At 40.1% G+C, this 9,363-nt stretch overlaps 1 long non-coding RNA gene across 1 annotated transcript; it reads left to right on the plus strand.

Moving 5' to 3' along the window:
* The first annotated feature begins 655 nt into the window (after window positions 1-655).
* LOC121666575 lies at window positions 656-9,363 on the plus strand. The gene is made up of 3 exons (XR_006016697.1): window positions 656-819; window positions 1,631-1,813; window positions 9,203-9,363. It is a non-coding gene; the product is annotated as an uncharacterized LOC121666575 (long non-coding RNA).

Consider the following 9,363-nt stretch of genomic DNA (forward strand, 5'->3'; position numbering starts at 1 on the left):
TCTAACATTATATAATATCTACCTTTATACTTTGCGAGAAGCCAATACTATAATATATGTTTATAACATCTGTGTGTAGGGAACTGAAAGAATTAACCTCTCTAAAAGCAATTATGCAAAGTCAGCTTTAATAAACGAATCGTTACTAGCCCGTATTTGATGTCTGGGGGTTTGTACGGGCAGTGCCGTAAGGACTCGTGGGTTCAGAATCCCGGGTGTTATACCGCTGTAAAGCAGCTCAGGGGCCGGCAGAGAGTGGTGCCGGCACCTCCCCAACCCCGCTGGGGGCGGGATAATCCCACTGGGAACACTCAGGTGCAATCTGCTCCATTTTCCTGGGGAAAAAAACTGATCTACAGCTTCGGGGCACTCAATGTGGTTACACAAAACATCTGTGTACTAACTCCCAAGTGTTTAACCAGGTTAAATATCGAATATAAGATACAACTTTTTAAAAGCCCCTTTAAAATCAAGGTACTGTTACTTAAAAATGCAACTCCTTTAATTGCTCTTTAGCATATGCAATTAATTTGGATTTTCTGTCTCTGTATATAGTAAATGCAGAACACTTGTTCAATAGTATTATCTCTATTTATTTTTTTCTGAATTACTTATTTCATATTTATCCAATATGTTAATAATAGAACACTGCACATTCTTCTTTAGATGCCTGACAGCTCAGTGGCTTAATAATTAACATTCTGGGGACTGAGACTTTGTTTTTATCCAAGAAAAATGTGTTCAGCCTATCCATCAGTGAGTCCTGTTGGCAACATTGTATGTCCACAAGCAAAAATCTACAAAGATTAAATGACTGGGGTGAGTCACTCCTTTTTGTAAGAAAATGCAAACTATTTCTGAGGTTAGGATCACAGTCACCCATGAGGCTGTGTCTCTAGCTTCAAAAAAGTGGTAGGAGCTAAAAGGAAGAGAATTGTTATTGCTTCTGGTTTTTAGTTTGTTAGGTTTGGTTTTTGGGGGGGATTTTTTTTTTTTGTGCATAGCCCAGTCAGATTTGAGAGCTTGTCCTCTTTATTTGTCAAATGCCTCATTGAGGACAAGGGCTGGAATCAATGTCTGGTGGCCTGTGTGTCAGTCTGCCAACTCCTCTGTGCTGAGAGCAACAATAATAGACCCCTGCTGACATCAACTGGCTTGGAATGCAGTTGTTGCTAATGCTATTTTATCTGTGGAGAGATGGCAAGATTGCAGTCTGACATCTCAGCAAACGTAACTGCCTCTGAAATTCTGATGGCAGCAGATGCTGCCTGGCTGATTGTTCCATTTGCTGTTCCCGAAGGTGCCAGGCTCTGGAAGGAGGGCAGGGACTTTGCAGTTCTGTAGTTCAGTAGCACATCTGTTCGCTTTCCCCTGCAGGAAGGACAGTTTAAACTGTGGGAAAGTTAGAAATAGTTAAATCGTAGAAATCTGTTTTTTCTTTTCCTGTGAATTAGATTGAAATATTCTCTTAAGCAAAACTGCTTCCTGCTGCTCTATCCAGAATGATTTAAATTGCACAGAAACACAGTGGTGTATCAGCAGCAAGAAGCAGCTGTAGTTCTACAGGAAAAGGAATTCACTACCCAACAATATTTCACAGATCTCTTCTGTTTCTAAATCTATTTTACAGCAGAGCAAACTGAGACACAAGAAAGTTATCCACAGACATTCAGAAAGTTGCTGGCAGAATTCACCTGGAGCTTGGGAATCCTGATGTCCGTCCCTGTAATTAACCCATGGCACTTCTGGTCACAGTTATCCTTTTGCTGAATATAGGATTGTTCCAGGAGTATTGAAGCTCCTTTGTGATAAGGTATGATGTAGATTTAAGTACAGGTCTAAACTTTGGAAAGTGTGTAAATTGGGGAAGAGGCACTGTTAGTCAAAACAGAAGTAATTAATGAAGGTTAATTGTGTCTAGTTATATTTGACCTATAGAGGAAAATGTCGTGACTTTCACTTAAAACTTAACAGGAAACACATTAACCCTTCGGCCTTCAGAGGGACGTTAGGAAAAAAGGCTAAGAGGGAGTTAGGGGACCCCCTCCTTAGGCCAGGAGGGGTGCAGCCCCTGAAACTGGAAATTTCAGGGAAAACCATTCACAAGAACACTCCAGCTCCTAGTGTGCAAAGTTGTCCGTTGTGTTTGTAAAACAATTCCTTCTCACTGATCCAGGGAATGGCACTGACACGAGGCGGGCAGAAGCTCAGCCTGTGGACAGCTGAGGGAGAATTGATCTGTTGTGAGTTTCATAGCACTTCCTATGGATTAAGGCTCACTGGATTCCAGTCCTGTTTCTGACTGCAGAGCACTGTCTGTCTCAGACTGGCTCCAGGAAATGGACGCTCTTTCACAGAAGCCAGAAGATTTCGTGGAAGAGCCATGGCCTCTTTCCAGGTTGCAGTTCACCCACTGCCCTAGGGAGTGTCATTAGTGGGAGGGAAGTGAAGTTGGGATTTAAAGGGACGAGGAGGGGAGAGAAAAAATAAAGCAGGATGGAGAAAAATCCTGTTAATTCTTACCAAGTACATCTTGTTTGACCACATTAAAATGTTGTGCTGATCATTTAAATAAAATAATGGGCCAGCTTCAAAAGTAATGTGTAAATCATGTATCAGGAACAGTTTCAATTGACCGACACACTGAAAGCAAAATCAATGGCACTGACTTCAGTGTGGGGGAGTTTAGATCACACCTATGAGCTCAACAAAAGAGGCAGTGTAATGAGGAATCATTCTCCTTTATTTCATCTCTTTCTCAATTTGCATTGCAATGTGAAATTAAAATTATGGAGTCATCTTTTGAAAGTCTGATTTATTTATAAATATATAAATCATCGGTCATACATATATATTTTTATATATATAAAAAATAGTGGAAAGCTGCCTAATTTTTTCTCTGTAACAGAGTGCTTTGTGTGCAGCTTCACGGGGTAAAATAGTTGTACCACCAGGAGTATTAATAATGTTCTGTGGGCATATGGAAGATTGGAGGTACAAAGTTATCAGAAAATCTTCAGTAATCTCCAAAGCACATTTCTACCATCCTAATCACTTCATTTTTACCCTCTATATGAAACAGATGTAAAAATAGCTCTTTCATCACTGGATTGCTACACATATTTGGGCTGCAGCGGCTCAATTCTGTTCAAAGCAATACTGTGAAATCGTGTGCAGACTGTGCTGTTAATCAGAAGCATCAATTTAATGTTACGTATCCATCTCTCCTCCCACCTCCAGCTCCCCTTCCCCATTCTGAACAGGAAACAACACTTGGATGAAGCTCAGCACACTGATTTTCTGGATAGACTCTCTAGGAATGAGGAGGGACTTGAATTCTCTCCATATGTCATTTCCTTTCCCCTAATGGCTAAAAAAACCCCATTGCTGCAGTTCATATAACTTGCCGAGAGAGAACATTACCAACATAGGGAAATAAGGGCAGGGGGATGGGACAGGCAGGACAGCCACATTCCGCTTCTGAAGAACTGCTTTGCAAACTTGACTTGAATTGAGCAGAAATTTTTCTTCTGTGTACAAATGCTGTTTTATGTAGTTCCTTTAACTGAAGCTATTACCCCATCTGTACTTAAGTGTATATCAACACCTGCAGTCTGGGGCCAGACAGGGATTAGGAAAGGAAAATGTAAGCAGAGGGGGAGTGGTAACAACTCTGCAAGATGTAAACTAAGTCAGAAAGGAAAAACAGAGGGGATTGAGGGAGACTGACAATGGGGACCTAATAATTTTTAATAAACCAAATTTTAATAGCAAATGATCCTAGAAATTGCTTAAAAAAATCAGATTAGCCCACTCCTGCAGCTTTTGTCCAAAGTGTCTTTAAAAACTTTTCTGTTCAGTACAACCAAGAGCACATGCAGATATCCTACCCTGCTGCAGAACACAAAATTTGATCTGCTGTATTGCACAGCGGATTTGCAGCTGTCAACAGAATTCAGTGTGTTGTAGTTACAAACTGAAAAAAGCAACCCTGGAATAAACATGACATTAAAAAAACCAACAAAAAACATTTTAACTAAAGAGAAAGTTTACTTCCTCATAGCCAACCCACTGTGTATTAGACCCAAATTGGAACGTAATGTCTTTCTAGCAACATAATCCAAATGTTTGTTAAATCTGTAGCAACCAAACTGTGCAATGCTTTGCAGAACAAATGAGAGATGACATTTGCTAAAAAAACCCGAATTTTGAAGTCAGCAAATGGGTGCATGTGCACAGAGGGGGTGGATGTGCCTGGGTGATTATATCTGACTGCAGAGCCAAGCCCTCCCATATTTGATTAGACACATTGCCTAATTAGACATGTTGCCCCTGAATTCTAATGCTAAAAAGAAAAGGAGAAAAACACCTTTCCTCCAGTTCTATTTTAAAAGGTTTCAAGAGTGGAATAAAGGAATGATTCAAGACACATGGTGACAGATTTTGCTTTAGGTTACTTTTAGCACTTCACTAGACCCACTAACCTACTTAAATATCTGTGCTCTTCTTATCTGGCATAAAACCTTGCTTTGTAACTTTGAAAATGAAATATTTTAAAGGTATTTTTAGAGATAACTTTGTCTTAAATCCTCTCAAATTGATTTCACAGTGGACTTGTGGGTGATTCTGTTAAAAGAAAGCACAAAGGAAGCCAATACAGCCTGTGAATAGGTTAGGTATTTCTGCAGTTCAGAAAGTTTTAGGAATAAGATTTCTTCTAAAAAAGAGGGATTGTTGAGTTTATTGAACCTGCAAATGCTTTTGTGTCATGATTGAGATTATTTATGGATATAGTTTTCATGTAGCATGTTTATAAATGCCTCCAGACTTCACGCAACACAAAGCAGAGAGTTTCCAAAGCTGAACAGCCTGGGCTACTTTCAGCAATTCCCAGAACTGTGAGTAGATGTGGTTTGCACAATCTGAGACAGCTCATCTGACTCTTAGTGCCTGCTTCCCCATGGCAGAAAATAATCATCCCATGGGGTTAAGGCTTTGTGAGCTATTTTTGGGTTTGCACCTTGCAGATTCAGCTACCTGCAGGAGTACACAATATTGTTGTAATTTGATACATTTCCTGGAATTAATCTTGTCTCTTGAATGGAAAGCTTTGGAAGTAACTTGAGTGAGAGACATGGGAAAACTTCCACTTGCTTGAAGAAACAGAGGAAATCAGAACTACGAGGTGGGGGCTGTTTTAAGTGGCTTACACTGCCCCAAGATGCCCTCTCTGCCAACACAAGAGGAGTCTGCTGCTGGCCTCTTGCATCTGTAGCTGCATTTGTCTCTAACAGCCATCCCTGCAACAGGTTAGAATGGGATAAATTGCTCCTCTTAAACCTCATCATAACCCCTGACACATGGAATTCTGTAAAGCTTGGAACACTAATTTCTGGATATTTGGATAAGTCATGATGGCCAGTGAGAAGAGGCTAATTATGCCAAAGTATTAAGGCTTATCAGACAATGTTGCAGGGCTTTTGGAGAGTCAGGAAAGCTTCTCTGCTTGCCATGGCTGCATGGATGGAAGGTGCATCATAGAACATTTGTTATTTCTTCCAAATCATTAAGCAGAAGTTGTGGTACAAGCTGGGTGTTAACTGGGCAGACCAAGGACTGATTTAACAAGGCAAACACCTGCCAGTGTATCGCTGCTGATCAACAGTGGCTAAGGCTTGAGTTTATAGCAGCAGGACTGAGTCAGCTTCTGGCATCCTTGGCAGTGACACCCTGCTCTCAGCATCACCACTGTACTTAAAACCCAGAGATTTGCAATATAGGAGATTTTACAGCTCACCTTTTGCAGATGACAAAATCATTATTTCAAATTGATGCTGGGTCACAGTGAATAAGAAGATTGGAGAAGGTTTGATATTCCTTTAGTGGCTAAATAATGTGGCTTGGTTAAAACAGTGTTGTATATCAACTCTTTAAATACTTATTTGGGCTGAGATTCTTCCCCAAAACATTTCATTTGTCTGAGCTCTGTTCTACTGGGACAATACACACCCTGTCAAGTTGAATCAGACACTATCTGCAGGCAGATGTTGTAGCACAGTAGTAAACTAAGTTCTTGATACGTCACAAAGAGGCAAATGTTTCCAACCTTCTTCTTTTCTAAGGTCTTCTAGGAAAATATTTTATATCAGCCAAGGAAATCAAAAGATGAGATTCTACAGTTGCTTCATTCACAACACGAGAAAGTTGCACTCAGCAGTTGCACAAGGGAACATGTGGTTCTTTAGGAAACCTCAGTAATTTCAGTTGGAGTATTTAGCATGTAGCGTTCAAAGCACTTGACAAAGCCAGTCATCCAAGAGTCAGGTAGAGAAATCGTATTATTGACAGTGTTCTATAGATAAATAAGTGGAAATAATGGAAGAATAAAGGAAATAGTTTTCAGACAGAGACCTTTTGGAGGCTGATTTTGTACTTCAAGTCAGCAGCAGTCTCATCAATCTTGGATGTAAGACAAGTCAGGGAATGTATTTTAAGCCTAAGATACATCACTGTGCTCAAAAACTGAAGCTTGGTTCTGCCCTGTGTGCTGGGCTGTTAAAATGCTGTGCACCACCTGCCACTGGGTTCTGGGCTATGAGACACATCCTGCAGCAGAGAACAGTTATGACATGAGCTAGACAAGGGGCTGGGCTGACACATTGGTGTCACCTCCAGCCTTCAGCCCAGGCACCAGGACATGGTTTCTCACGACAGATTTACCCCTCTCAAAAAGTGGACTTCAGCCTCTGTCTAATAATAAATTGTGACACATCTATTTATTCCATGTTCAATGCCTGTCTCTAAAATCTCCCTTTTCTTCTTCTGCTGAAGTATTAGGATAGTGCTGTCCTGCAGGACAGGATGAGGAAATAATATGGCTAAAGAACTGCATGGAATATCTGTGCATCAGTTACTAATCTGTTCTGGATGGATGGACTTAAAATTGTCTTAGTGACTAACCACTGGAAAATCCTGTGATATGGAAGCTCGTGCATTTTTTTCATAGCCACAGCTGCAGTCATTTCAGAGACACATCATTTCCCTAAGACACATCCTGTCTCAGAGGGCCAAAGTGTCTCTGCTCCAAGCTGCTGTCCCCTTTTGCAGTAGCCAGTGCATGGGTGGAGATTTCCTTCCTAGTTTCTTCTCCTGGAAAGCTTCATCTCCAGCTCCAGCTTGAGAAATAGATTGAATCTTGACCTCTTGCATAAACGTTGTCTCTGCATGCCAGAGGGAGCCTTAGTGAGAACCAGAGCCCCTGTCTAGACATGTTTCTTCATCCCAGAACTCTGATAGATTTGTCCTCCACTGCTAGGTTAACTCTCTTTGTCTCTGAGCAGCAACAGTGACAGAGTAAAATCAGATATTTAAGCATGTGCATCTCAATGCTTTAATGTAGTTTGTTCTATTCATCAGTAACACAAACAATCCTTCAGTCTGACAATTTTCACAATCTGCAAAGGGAAAAAAGGGATCTTGTACAAAGTGAAATTTCCTGTTCCTCATCTTCATTCCTGAAATGCAGAAGCATTTTATACATAACTGCAGTAAGGTTTGCTGCTTTTGTACAGAAGAGCAGCAGGGAAGGTAACAGAAAGCCTTATGGAGGACAGAATTCCATTCAGAAACAGGACAAAAAATGTGATGGAAATGAAATGAATTCAGGAAGTACTTTAGCTACAGTAAGAAGTTATGATTGGCTTAGGGAAGGTTTAGAAGAAAAACCTGTGCCAAAGAGGGAGACCAGGAGAACAATGCCCTTTGCAAGCAAAGGTGTTGATGAATGCTTTGAAAGGGAATGAGTTATCAGGCAAATTAACACAGAGGCAGACAAATCTGCTGGTAGAAACAGTCATCATTCTTCACAATTTCATTTTTCTATTTTTTTTTGGCCACATTAACAAAGTTTTACCAAAAAAAGAAAAAAATTACAGATGTGATAAGAAAGGGAACAGACTTTCATAAATATTTCAAATGTATCTCTTTCTAGATAAAATTGAACCTGATAAATTTAAAAAATTTTGGGGTTGTCTAGGTGTAATCTGCTATAATACTTTATTTCTCAGAACTACACCATTAGGTGGCAAAATAGGCATTTAGCATTATCAGTTGCACATACAGTGGAAATACATCATAAAGAAAGAGGAAATGGAGGTGTAATTCTCTAGTGATCAACTCATCTTTAACTCCATGATCTCTTGGGGTGGTGTCTATAATTCAACCATGTCAGGCTCTGGGAAATTTAGTAAATGATGACTAGTAAAAATAAACACAGTCCGGATAATTTTAACTACATTTATTTTTTTAAATTGTCTCAGGAAAATAAGTTTAACCTTTTAATTTACTCACAAAAATTTAATAATAGGGGCAGCTCTCTTGCTTTCTTGATATCATTACAGAAGCTGGGGGAGAATGTGATATAATACCAGCCAGCTCTCATTACTGCTGAAGGAATGTGCTGTGATTAAACCTATATACAGAAAGAAATGGAATGTAATTCTTAAATGTTGATTTGTTTTGAACGCATTCCACATGCCGAGGAATGAGTTTCCAGTATATTCTTCCATTTCTAAAGATGGGGAGGACCTCACCTCTAAAAAATTACAAAAGAACTACAACCATCCTCTTCTGAAAATGAACACTACTTGGTTAAAGATGTTTCTACACATTTCCCAGTGTCCAAAACCACTAAATCCTTTGAGAACCATCTGTGAAAGCAAAACCTTTTCTTTCTTCCTCTTGGTAAATTCAAGAAATCAAAGCCCTTTTTTGTGCAGCTGTGGAACGGAAGAAATTTTAGTATTTCTAAATACTTCTTCAAAAGTTTCACTCATACCAATATCACTATTATAGCATAATGATACCAACTATTATATTATTTTCTCCTTACAGATTCTTCAACAGCCCTGTTGGTGTCCTAAAGTTACTTGACCTTGCCCTTTCTCTATACATTTCCTCCAGTCCTTTAGAGGGTGGCTCAGCTGTGAAGCTCTGGCTGAAGAAGGCTGGATGGAATTCCCAAGTCCAGCAGCAAGGCTATCATCCAAAATGATCTGCAGGGTGATGCAAGGCACTCCCGTCCCTCCAGATCCCAGTGAGCTACCTCATCTTGAAAGGATGTGTTGTTCAGTGATATCAGCCTGCAGTGGAACATGGGGCTCTTGTTAGCAGCACTGATCATATTTGCTTGTCCCTCTCACAGGATCAGCCCTGCACAGAATGAAGCCTCCTGAAACGGAACTGCATAAAGACACAATTAACTGCAAACTCTTGGCTTCTGAAACTGAAAGCAGGATCAGCGAGACATTGGTTCTGTTAATCTGAGAATATTTTGAGAACTTGGGGGACAATGCTGGCTCAAGA

This window comes from Corvus kubaryi, unplaced genomic scaffold, assembly GCF_017639235.1.
Source record: "Corvus kubaryi isolate FWS band 111438036 unplaced genomic scaffold, C.kubaryi_AGA036_p1.0 37353, whole genome shotgun sequence".
NCBI lineage: Eukaryota > Metazoa > Chordata > Aves > Passeriformes > Corvidae > Corvus > Corvus kubaryi.